This window comes from Ambystoma mexicanum, chromosome 11, assembly GCF_040938575.1.
Source record: "Ambystoma mexicanum isolate Mex_15411 chromosome 11, UKY_AmexF1_1, whole genome shotgun sequence".
NCBI classification, from domain to species: Eukaryota; Metazoa; Chordata; class Amphibia; order Caudata; family Ambystomatidae; genus Ambystoma; species Ambystoma mexicanum.
Window position 1 is genome coordinate 977,207,086 of NC_090934.1, and position 12,392 is coordinate 977,219,477.

The 12,392-nt window shown below is 50.3% G+C and overlaps 1 protein-coding gene across 1 annotated transcript in view; it reads left to right on the forward strand.

Moving 5' to 3' along the window:
• The window catches only part of PTDSS2 (phosphatidylserine synthase 2), a 1,317,303-nt gene that overhangs the window by 256,992 nt on the left and 1,047,919 nt on the right, over positions 1 to 12,392 (forward strand). The gene's annotated exons all lie outside the window — the stretch shown is intronic.

Consider the following 12,392-nt stretch of genomic DNA (forward strand, 5'->3'; position numbering starts at 1 on the left):
CCAAATCATTCCTTCGACCTCTGGTCGTTTATTATTAATAACATAGATCCCTCCCTCGACGCAGAGCTGTTTCTCCGCCGAGCAAGATCTTCGATGGAAGGACGAGCGGAGGAGATCCTTCGGCGCCGCCGAACACGTGGCCTGGCCTCGCCGGCCTTACACAGTAAGGAGAGTGGGGTTGTGTGGTCTCTCTTTTTTCTTTGAGAATGCCTTTCTCTTCCCCTCCCTCTCTTCCGAGGTTGTAATCACACTTCTGGCCCTCAGCTATGGAGAGGACGCCCTTTAGGTTTTGCCCGCTTTGCAAGGGTAAATATACCTTGAAAGACAAGCACAAACGGTGCAACTGTTGCTTGCCCCTCGATCACAAGGAGGACGGCTGTGCGGCCTATAAGTTACTGAAGCCGAACACGTTAAAAGGACCGCAAGGTCAAAAGGTGGGCGGCCTACGCCATGTCTAGGCCTGACTCCTCGCCCGCTGCCGCCGCCGAATGTGATGAGGACAGTGATTACACGGCCCCCGTAACAGAGGTTGTAGACCTCTCAAAGGAGCGTTCACGCTCCTCGTCATCCGTCCCCGGCCCTGACAAGCCCGGCTCACGCCCAGTTTATGGGGATGATCACCCCGGCGACAAGGACTCACACAAAAAAGCACAAAAACACATACCCCCCCGGCACGCATTCATCGAAGACGAAGGCAGCCATAGCGCCAACGGGGGCGTCGGGTCCACCGGTGTCTTCCGCCGACCGTAAGGGTCGTCAGCCCTCCCCGCCACCGCTTCCAGGACAGGCGTCCGGGCATTCTAAAGATAAGGGCGCTAACACCAAATCCTCCGGCGACGCGCCTCTTAAGAGTGCTCACGTTACCAGTAAGGACTCGACGTTACCTAGAGCGACGGCGACCGATCCCTCGGCAGAGGGAATGATCACCGAAAGCCTCGCGCGTATATCCACTAAAGACGCCCTGAGACGGAGGGCGAGCGATACGCCGAAAACCGCGCACAAGGCCAAAGAAATGCCGAAGGCGCAGGAAATTGGGTCAGGACAGCTCCCGCCGTCGACAGAAAGCCCAAGCCTGCCAGAAGGCTTCTCAGAAGGCGAAGGTTCGCTTTCTTCGACGTTATGGAACAGAACCAAGCAACTACAGGGAGAAGAAAATCCTTTCATTCCCAGACCGCTCTGGCCTACCTCAGTGGACCTTAGAGAAGTTCCAGTCCTGTATGGATAAAATAGACAGGTTCATGGCCATCCCAGAAAATAGGGCACCCAAGAGACCAAGGGAGACACCCCTGGAGAGTCCAATGCTTAAATACCCAAGGTTGTATAACCCCATACACGAAGACATGGACTCTTACGACCTTACTGAGGAGGACACTCACTTCCAGCAGGAAGATGAGTTTATTAATGATGAAGTCAAACAAGAAGAAGGGTTTCATGAGGACACTAACATAGGTGAGGAGGGGTACGAGGAGGACACAGGCGAGGGTGACCCAAATCCCTGGCAGTCACCAGCTAGGTCTACAGACACAGACAGTATAGTCATCAGGTCTACTGAAACTACACCAGTCAGGAACCCTTCGCCTGTTGATGATCAGCCTATCTTCAATGCGCTACTGAAGAAGGCAGCAGCACATTTCGAACTCGAAACTGGGGAGGTCCCCCAGATACTGACTTTGTGGAAAGGATTATCAAGGAAAAACCTCCCACTAGCCAAACAATTCCCATCCTCGCCTCAGTTAAAACACGTATTACCCCCTCACTGTCTACTCCGGCACTGGTGAGAGGGGTCAATCCGAGAATTTAGAAATTGTTCTCACCCTCTCAGTCAGACCCACTATATATTAGGGGTCATTCAATCCCGGACTCCTTAGTGGTGACCAACACTAGGAAGAGGGCTGGGGTCTCACTGTCTACCAGCGAGGCACCCCCAGATAAAGAGGGGAAGAATCTTTATGCCCTGGCCAAGAGAATCACCACCTCTGCAGCATTCTCAACCAGAATTGCCAATAATAATACATTATTGGCAAGCTACGCAGATGCTCAATGGGGAAAGCTTAAGCAGGACATTAAAGAGGTCCCTGAACCCCTTAAAACTCGACTATTGGCTACAATTAATGAAGGCTCTCTGGTCAACCAAAGCATCGTTAAGAATACACTCAATGCAGCAGAGATGGCTGGCCGTACTTTGGTACAGGGAATTTTGCTGAAGCGTCATGTCTGGCTTCGCAATTCCGGATTTAAGGCAGAAACGCAAGCGTCCCTCATTAATAAGCCCATTGAAGAGTCTAACCTCTTTGGTAAGGCAGTTGACGACGCTCTGGAGAATGCGAAAAAAGAATTTGACACCATAAAGACCCTGGACCAAATCTCAAAGCCCCCTAACAGGCGGGGATTTGGTAACAAGCGCTTTTTCCGTGGCCAACGCCAGCAACAAAACCAGCAACAACAGTATTCTGCCAACAACTACCAAGGTAATAGTGGCCAGTACAATCAGAGAGGCCAACGCCGTGGCAAGGGGAGAGGCCGGGGTTCCACCCCTAAAGGCTCCCAAGCCACCAACACCACCAAGTGACGCGAAGATTCGGGTCCCCTCCCATGCATCTCCGGTCGGGGGCCGGTTAACATCCTTTCTTCCAGCATGGGAGGGAATAACTTCAGACCGCTGGGTACTATCCACCATAGCCCGTGGCTACTGTATAGAGTTCAACAGTTCCCCAACATACAGACCCCCGAGGGGACGACGCATGACACCAGATCACCTCGCCACCCTTCTCCAAGAAGTTCATCAGCTACTGGAAAAAGGAGCTATAGAGGTTGTGCCTCTATGTCGGGTAACAGAAGGTATTTATTCAGTGTACTTCCTTGTTCCCAAAAACGATCTAACCATGCGCCCTGTATTAGATCTGCGCCCAGCGAACAAGTTTGTCAAACCCCAAAAGTTTCGTATGGTGACCTTACAGGAAGTGATCCCCCTGCTATCACAAGGAGATTACATGACAACACTGGACATGAAAGATGCATACTTTCATATTTTAATGTTGCCAGCACACAGAAAATACCTCAGGTTCATGATAGAGGGCAAACACTACCAGTTCAGAGTGCTACCCTTCGGCATAGCATCTGCACCAAGGGTATTCACGAAAGTACTGGCAGTGGCAGCGGCCCACCTGCGCAGGTTATCCATCCCAGTATACCCTTACCTCGACGACTGGCTCATAACAGGGGATTCTTACGAGACATGCTTCTCAAACACCCAAAAGACTGTAGACCTTTTGTTCCAACTGGGCTTCTCCATCAACGAGAAGAAGTCCAGCTTAGACCCCAGCCAAGTCAAACAATTCCTAGGGGCTCTAATTCGAAGAAGGGACGGCCTCGTTTTCCCCTCCAACGAGAGGGTCCAAAACATGCTGTTTCAGATCCTCCAATATGTGGCAGGTCGAGACGTGACGGTCCGCAAAGCGATGCGCTTGCTAGGAATGATGGCGTTGTGTATTTATTTGATACCTCATGCGCGCCTGCGCCCAATGCAAGAGTGGCTCAACAGCCAGTGGTGTCAGGCCAGCGGACAATGGGATGATCTAGTGGTGGTCTCGCAGGCCTTGGTTCTCTCGCTACGGTGGTGGACAAAGGAAAACCTGGTAATAGGGAAACCTTTTGCCACACCCGCAGTGGAAGCCACTCTAACCACAGACCCATCCCTCACAGGATGGGGGGCTCACCTATCCCATCAGACTGCTCACGGAGTGTGGACTCTGAGCGTAGCATTCAAGCACATAAACATATTGGAGCTACTGGCGGTGTTCAAAGCACTAAAAGCCTTCCAAGAACACCTACAAGGGAAGACAGTGATGGTCCTTACGGACAGCACCACAGCCATGTACTACATCAACAAGCAGGGGGGCACCCACTCTCCAGGACTGTCCAAGCTGTCCCAGAATATATGGAAGTGGGCTCTCAGACACAACCTGTTCCTACTGTCATGACATGTACCAGGGGAACTCAATCTGCTAGCAGACGAGCTCAGCAGAGACTTCCCTCTGCCCTCAGAGTACGAATGGCAGTTGCAAGAAGACATTGTTTTCAACGTCTTCACACAATGGGGATTCCCAGAAATAGACCTGTTCGCAACTCTGGAGAACTCACAATGCCAAAGTTACGCCTCCAGATACCCCCAGAACCAGTCCAAGGGGAACGGTCTGTCGATTCCATGGTCAGGGAGATTTGTTAACGCTTTACCCCCGTCTCACCTTCTCAACAAGATCGTGCACAAGATGCACCAGGAACAAGTCACCATGATACTAGTGGCCCCTATGTGGGCCCGGCAGCCATGGTTCGCTCACTTGATGGAGATGTCCCTATCTCCCCCAGCGAAACTTCCCTGCCCGTACAACATGCTGTCACAGAACAAGGGCAGGACATTGCATCCATGCCCTCAGAACATGAATTTAGCAGCCTGGCTCCTGAGATCATAGAGTTTGGACATCTAGAACTCCCGCAGAGAGGCATGGACATCCTCAGGGAAGCTAGAAAGCCTAACACTCGTCACTGCTATTCTAGTAAGTGGAACAGATTTGTCATCTGGGGTAGAGGGAAAAGCATCAACCCGGTTGACTGCTCACCCACACAAATTGTTCTGTACCTGACCCACCTATTGGACTCAGGTCTGGTGTTCAATTCTATTAAAGTCCACCTAGCGGCACTTTCTGCATACACCACTTCCCAACTTAGTGTTGTGGTGGAAAATCCCAGTTATCAAAGCCTTCATGGAGGGGGTAAAGAGAATACACCCTCCGATAGCTAACCCAGCTCCCGGATGGGACCTAAATGTGATACTTACCAGACTCATGGGCTCGCCCTTTGAACCCATGCACAAGGCAACTCTTAAGCACCTCACTCTTAAGACTGCTTTCCTAATAGCTATCACCTTCATTAGGAGAGTAAGTGAACTACAGGCTCTTTCAGTTCTAGACCCCTTCGTAACAGTTCACAAAGACAAGGTGGTTCTACGCACACACCCAAGGTTTGCACCGAAATTCATCTTGAAATTCCATGTGAACCAGTCAATAGAACTACCAACGTTCTTTCAAAACCCTTCAAATCTGGGAGAAAAAAGTCTGCATACACTCGATGTGCGCAGAGCTGTCATGTTTTACATGGAAAGAACCAGACCACTGAGAAAGACTAATCAGTTCTTTGTCTCGGTGGCAGCAGGAAGAGAATGAGATGCAGTTTCAAAGTCCACTATATCTAGATGGATTGTTCAATGCATCACTCTGTTTCTCTCTGGCTAAGAGAGAACTACCCTTCAAGCCAAGAGCACATTCTACTCGAGGCACGGGGGCATCCATAGCTTTCATTGCAAATGTTCCCCTTGAGTCCATCTGCAAGGCGGCAACCTGAAGTTCGGTGCACACCTTTACAAAACACTACTGTCTAGATGCACACTCTAGATCTGACTCCCAGGTGGGACAGGCAGTATTAAGACATCTTTTCTCTACTGTTCCTTCTCATAACCCACCGCCAACTCCGGGTACTGCTCGCTAGTCTATGCACAGCATGTGATTCTAAGCAGATTAACAAACATCAGAAGACAATGCATTACTTACCGTAAAAGCATTTCTGATGGTTGTATCTGCTTAGATTCACATGCGCCCTCCCTTCCTCCCCGCTCGGATGGAAGGAACATAGACTTCCCCAGCATTGGATCTTTCATAGATTCAGATGCTTGAATATTCCCCGTCGCCAGACTGGGAATCCTCGGTGATAAATTAAATAATAATAAATTTTTTTAAAAAAAATATATATATATATATATATACTGCCACCTAGCAGTGCATGTACATAGCCCATTAAAGCCTATGAGCCATTTCATTGTGTAGTCCCTCCACCGCACTTTGGTCCTTTATGGGCCCAGCCAATGAGGTGGCAGGGCTTAAGCTCCGCCCCCGGCAGCCATCTTCAGATTTTTCACCGCAGTCTATCAGACACAGGGAATCCTCAAGCTCTCTGAGCTTTCTCAAATTCTTTCTACTTTTGTGTGGAATATATTTGTAAAATATATTCCATCTTGTTCCCCTTCTTTCCAATTAATCTTGGTGGCAAAACTTGTTGTTTTCCTCTCAAAATCGTCGACTGAACTTCTCTTCAGAAATGGAGGCACCTCAGGCTGTCAGGAAGCCTTCCCTGTTCAGGGACTGCACGAGGTGCAAGAAGAAATTGGTTTACTACAAGGACCCCCACGAGCATTGCATTTATTGTCTGTACCCACATGACATTAAAAAATGCGAGATTTGTAAAACCTTTTCCACTAGAAGACTCCTTTCATACCTGGAATCCAGGGATCAATCTTCGGACGAAGAGTCTGTCAGAACAGCTCCTGTCCAATCCAGCATTCCATCTGAGAGGCAAACTTCAAAGAGAAGGGCCTCTTCAGTGGAAAGGAGTTCCTCTCCCAAATCCAAAAAGAGGAAGCTGGAATTGATACCCTTTCTGCCTCCAGTTGACCTATCAAGCCAGAAAAAGTCAGCAAAATATGCCTCCAGAGGTAAGGAGGAGTTTGCAAAAAACGGGGGGGGCAGTCGTCGGCGGGTAAACCGCCCACGAATAAAGGTAAAGGCCCGTCATCGGCCATACCGTCGACGAAACCAGCATCGACGACGACGACGCTTAAGACATCGTCGACAGTTAGATCATCGTCATCGGACATGTCGACCGCGAAGCAATCGTCGACGAGCAAGAAACACCACTCGTCCACAAAGCATTCCTCCATGACGCAGTCGTCCACGGAACACACTCCACATTCGTCAACGAAGCCCTCGTCGACGGGAAAAGGTCAGTCGTCGACGACGAATCCCTCGTCGACGGGAAAAGCTCAGTCGACAGCGAAGCCTCCGTCGACGGGACAATCTCTGTCGTCGACAGGAAAAGCTCAGTCGACAGCGAAGCCCTCGTCGACGGGAAAATCTCAGTCGTCGACGAGGATAACATCATCCATAACGCCTTCAGAGGCACCGCAAATTTCGGCAGTTACAGAGGAATTACTGCCTCTCACTCTTGAAGCTCCTGTCATTACAAGCAATATCATTGAGAAGAATACTGTAACTGAGCCTCTGGTACAGCAATTTTCACCTTTGGGGCACATGGCAGAACTTCCGGATATAATTCTTCAGGAAGAATTCTCCGATGCGGAAGTGGTGGAAGAGTCCATCGGTCCCTTACCGAAACAATACAGCCCTCCTTGGCACCCGTCCACGGGAGAATCCGAATATCCTCATGACCCGGTGCTCATGTTATCCGTGCAGAGGATTGTAGAAGAATTTTACAAACGGCAAAGGGAGAAGCAAATTCCGATTAATCCCATTCCAAGAGAGTCATCCCCGATTCCAGGCACATCGGGTTGCTCTCCTTACAGGAGTAGACCGCAAAAACGGATGAGATCACCTGCTCGAAGACCGAGGAGCAGCACCCACAGTGCTTCACCTACAAGAGTCCCGTCACCACAGTCATCGCACAGACCGCGATCTCCGGACGTAGATCCCACCATGGTACCGTCCACCATCTCGGTATCAGACTGGCAGGAGGATCCTTTTGGTGAATTTTCGGAACTAGAAGAAGGAGAAATTACTCAGGAGCTTGACGATTGGGATGACTACGTCGTCGAGAAGCCCAGGAGGAGAGACTCGCCGGGCAAGGCCTCGCCACCGGATGATCTCGTCTCTTTCCACACCATAATAGGTAAAGCCGCAGAACTGTTTAAAATTCAGGTTTCTTCGGAGGAAAGGCAATCAGTGCTCTACGAGCACAGGGACAAACGAAGGAGGACAGTGACCACAATTCCCCTCCTCGATACCATCTGGGATTCCGGATCCAAGATCCTATCTACGCCCTTATCGACTCTGGCGTTGGTGTCCAGGCCAGAAAAGAAATATAAAGCTCCGGATTCGGCACCGCTTTGTTTAAGGGGTCATACGAAACCGGACTCAGTTATTACAGTGGCGGCCAGAAAGAAACTCGCCAACCCCTCCTCACCGTTGTCGGCCCCACCGAATAAGGACGGACGTAAATTGGAAGCCATGGGCAGGAAAGTATCATCTTCTGCATCACTTACAATCAGAGCGGGTAATGCACTGGCCATGACCGCAAGATTCGATCGCGAGCTTTGGCTCCGCATGTCTAACTTGGCGAAACAATTACCACCGGAGCTCCAGGAGGAGGCAAAATCCATAATCGCGGATGGTGAAGCAACATCGGATCACATGATCGACGCAGCAGTTGATGTGGCCGAATCAGGCTTCAGACAGATGGTGCACGGCACAGTGCTCAGAAGGCAGGCCTGGATGAAGGCTACTAACTTTAGACCTGAAGTTCAGGCGCAGATACTAGACATGCCATTTGACGGCCAAGATCTCTTTGGGAAAAAGATAGATGATCATTTGAAGGCAATCAAGACAGACACTGACACAGCCAGAGCCATCAGTTCTTTAAAGGACAAAAGTAAGGACCATCGGTCTTTTCGTCCCTTTAGAGGTTCATCTTCCAAGTTCAGGGGATACAGTCGTTCCTCCTATGGTCAAAAAGCACAAGGCGGCACGTACCAAGCCAATAAATATCAGTCATCCAACAGATACGCCCATAGAGGCAGACGTGGCTCCGCCCAAGGGAAGTCGCAAGGCAAGCAGAACTGACGACCAATCTCCCCCCCCCCCCTTCGCCACGCCCCGGTGGGGGGAAGGGTGAGCCAGTTTTTCCAGCGCTGGCGGTCAATTACATCGGACAAATGGGTGTTACAGGTGATCCGAAAGGGTCACACCTTGGAATTTCTGGACCAACCTCCTTCCCTGCCTCCAACTCCCCGCAGAGTGCATATGCTAAGACTGGTCATGTCCGAAGTGCAAAAACTGCTCCAGAAGGCAGCAGTAGAGCCAGTACCCTATTCTCAGAGGGGAAAAGGTTTCTACTCCCGATTTTTCCTCGTCAGAAAGAAAAACGGTCAATGGAGGCCCATCTTGGACCTGAGGGCTCTCAACAAGTTCATCAAGCGCATAACTTTCAAGATGGTAGCTCTACAAGGGGTGCTACCTTGGTTAAACAAGCATGACTTCTTGGCCACTTTAGACTTGGAGGATGCATACTTCCACATTCCGATCCATCCAGCACACAGGCAGTTCCTCAGGTTCACAGTGGGAGGGCACCACTTTCAGTTTCAAGTGCTTCCGTTCGGTCTAAAATCGGCGCCAAGAGTTTTCACGAAGTGCCTGGCACCGGTAGCGGCAAGTCTCAGGAGAGCAGGAACGGACGTTTTTCCATACCTGGACGATTGGCTGATAAAGGCAAGTTCAGCTGCAAAGGCTCGTTCGGCAGTGTCGAGGACGGTCAACCTTCTAAAAGAGTTAGGTTTCTCCATCAATCAGACGAAGTCCTGCCTCGTTCCCAGCAAGGTAGCTCACTTCCTGGGAGCCGAGCTCGACTCCAGCATTCCCAGAGTGAGACCATCCACAGAGAGAATAGCAGCGATTCTACGCACAACTTCGAACTTCCTACAGAAAGAGACAACATCTGTACGCTCTTACAAATCCCTATTGGGCATGATGTCATCATGCATATTCCTCATACCGAACTGCAGGCTTCGCATGAGGCCGGTTCAGGAAGCTCTGGACCACCAATGGAAACAAGCTTTCGGATGCTGGGAAGACATTGTCCAGATTCCATCGACGTTGCACAAGGCCCTTCGATGGTGGAACGTTCCGAGGAATCTTCTACAGGGAATGCCGTTTCAAGCACCGACATCGACCCTCCTGCTGCGGACGGACGCTTCCTTATCAGGCTGGGGCGCTCATCTTGCGGACCTCCAAACCAAGGGATCTTGGTCGGCACAAGAGTCCCAGCTCCACATCAACGTGTTGGAGCTCAGGGCCGTAAGGTTGGCGCTGAAAGCCTTCCTACCGGTTATAGCTGGTCAAGTTCTTACGGTCCAGACAGACAACACGACCTCCATGCACTATACAAACAAGCAGGGAGGCACGAGGTCTCAGATTCTGTCGCAAGAAGCCCAACAGCTATGGGCATGGGCCTTGCGCTACGGGATACAGATCAGGGCAGAGCACCTTCCAGGAGTAGACAATGTCCTAGCGGACAGATTAAGCAGAGAATACACAGCGTCACACGAGTGGGAGTTGGACGACAGAGAAACCCGACGGATATTTGCCTTATGGGGCCATCCACAGATCGACCTTTTCGCCACCAGAACAACAAAAAATGCAAGAGATTTGCGTCAAGATACCCCGAGCACCAATCGCTCGGAGACGCGTTCTCAGTGGATTGGTCGGGGAAGCTCCTCTACGCCTTCCCACCCATTCCCCTCATGTCGAGGGTACTTCGCAGGGTGAAAGAACAGGATTGTTCCTTGATTCTTATTGCACCCGATTGGGCACGGCAAGTCTGGTACCCGACGCTGAGACATCTATCCTGCAAAACCCCGATTCGTCTCAAATCACATCAATATCTACTGACACAACAGAACCGCAAGGTCCTCCACCACGACCCGAGGAGCCTGTCCCTCAAAGCATGGTTCCTGAGCAGCGTAAACTAATGCACCTAAAGTTACCATCAGAATACTGGGATATCATCAGGGCCGCTAGAGCCCCGTCCACGCAACTCACCTACACCAGAAAATGGACCAGGTTTTCCAAATGGTGCGAGACCTCGGCGATCGATCCCCTCACGGCCTTGGTTCATCAAATTCTGCTTTACTTGTTGCACCTGGCTAAGTCAGGGCTCTCACTGTCCTCTATCAAGGTCCATCTGTCAGCCATAGCGGCCTACACAGTAACCGCGGAGACGCAAGCCTTACTCTCCTTACCAGCGATCAAGATCTTCCTGAAAGGGCTGATGCGTACTTATCCGCCTACACCTACACCAGTTCCGGACTGGAGCCTCAACACCGTCTTAACAGCCCTCATGCAACCTCCCTTCGAGCCCATACATAGATGCGATATGAAATTCTTGTCCTGGAAGACATCCTTCCTGGTAGCCATCACATCGGCCAGAAGGATCAGTGAGTTGCAAGCCTTGTCTTCGGAACCTCCATTTACCTTGTTCCAGAAGGACCGCGTCATCTTAAGGCCTCACCCGAAGTTCCTCCCCAAGGTACTTTCGGAGATGTCGTTCACTGAGCGCATTGTTTTACCAACCTTCTTCCAGAATCACGCTTCGGAAGCGGAAAGGACATTACACTCTCTAGACGTTTCTAGGGTGTTGAAGTTTTACTTGCAAAGAACCAAGGAGTTCCGCTCCTCAAACCGGCTATTCATTTCCTTCTCTGGCCGTACCAAGGGCCAACATATATCCAAACAAAGCCTGGCACGCTGGGTATCGTCCTGCATCACCCACTGTCATCAGTTGAAAGGCGACCCTTTAACTAGACCGCCGTCTGCGCACTCCACCAGAGGAAGGGCGGCGTCAACAGCATTCCACGCAGGGGTGGCCTTGAAAGACATATGCAGAGCTGCCACGTGGAGCACCTTCATACTTTCGCGAAACACTACTGCCTGACTGAAGATACCAACAAAGAAACTGCAGTTGGACAGGCAGTGCTCCGGCATCTCTTTGTGTAAGGTAGGACCAGCCTCCTTTCCCACCTTTCCCGAAGTATGTAACCGTTGTGTTGCTGCATGGTAAATGTTTGATCAGAAATATGTTTTTCTGTAATTATGCATATCTGTTTATAATGGTGGCATGTTTTAACTGCTTGGTATTCTATTCAAGCATCTGAATCTATGAAAGATCCAATGCTGGAGAAGTCTTAGTTACTTACCTGTAACTGTATTTCTCCAGCATTGGTATCTTTCATAGATTCACATGCGCCCGCCCGCCTCCCCTGAGAGGCTGCTCCTATGCTCGGCATCCATCATACTGTAATCTATACGGTTCAAAATCTGAAGATGGCTGCCGGGGGCGGAGCTTAAGCCCTGCCACCTCATTGGCTGGGGCCATAAAGGACCAAAGTGAGGTGGAGGGACTACACAATGAAGTGGCTCATAGGCTATAATGGGCTATGTACATGCACTGCTAGGCGGCAGTGTATGTATGTATGTATATATATATATATATATATATATATATATATATATATATATATTTCTGAGGCTTGTGGAATCTGCTTAGATCACATGCTGTGCATAGGCCGACATCTAGTGGAAGCTGCGGAGTATTACAGTTTGTTTTTCGAAAATCGAAAAAGGGCGTCGACACAGGGCGTGCCAGTAATACTATCCCTAGTGTGACGTCCACTGTACCCATGATCCCTCACGCGTCTAGGATCCCCAGATTGTTTTTTTCCGCCATTCTGGTCGGAAGCACTTCATCAGAGTTCCCTGGCTTTGCCATATTTACACTTA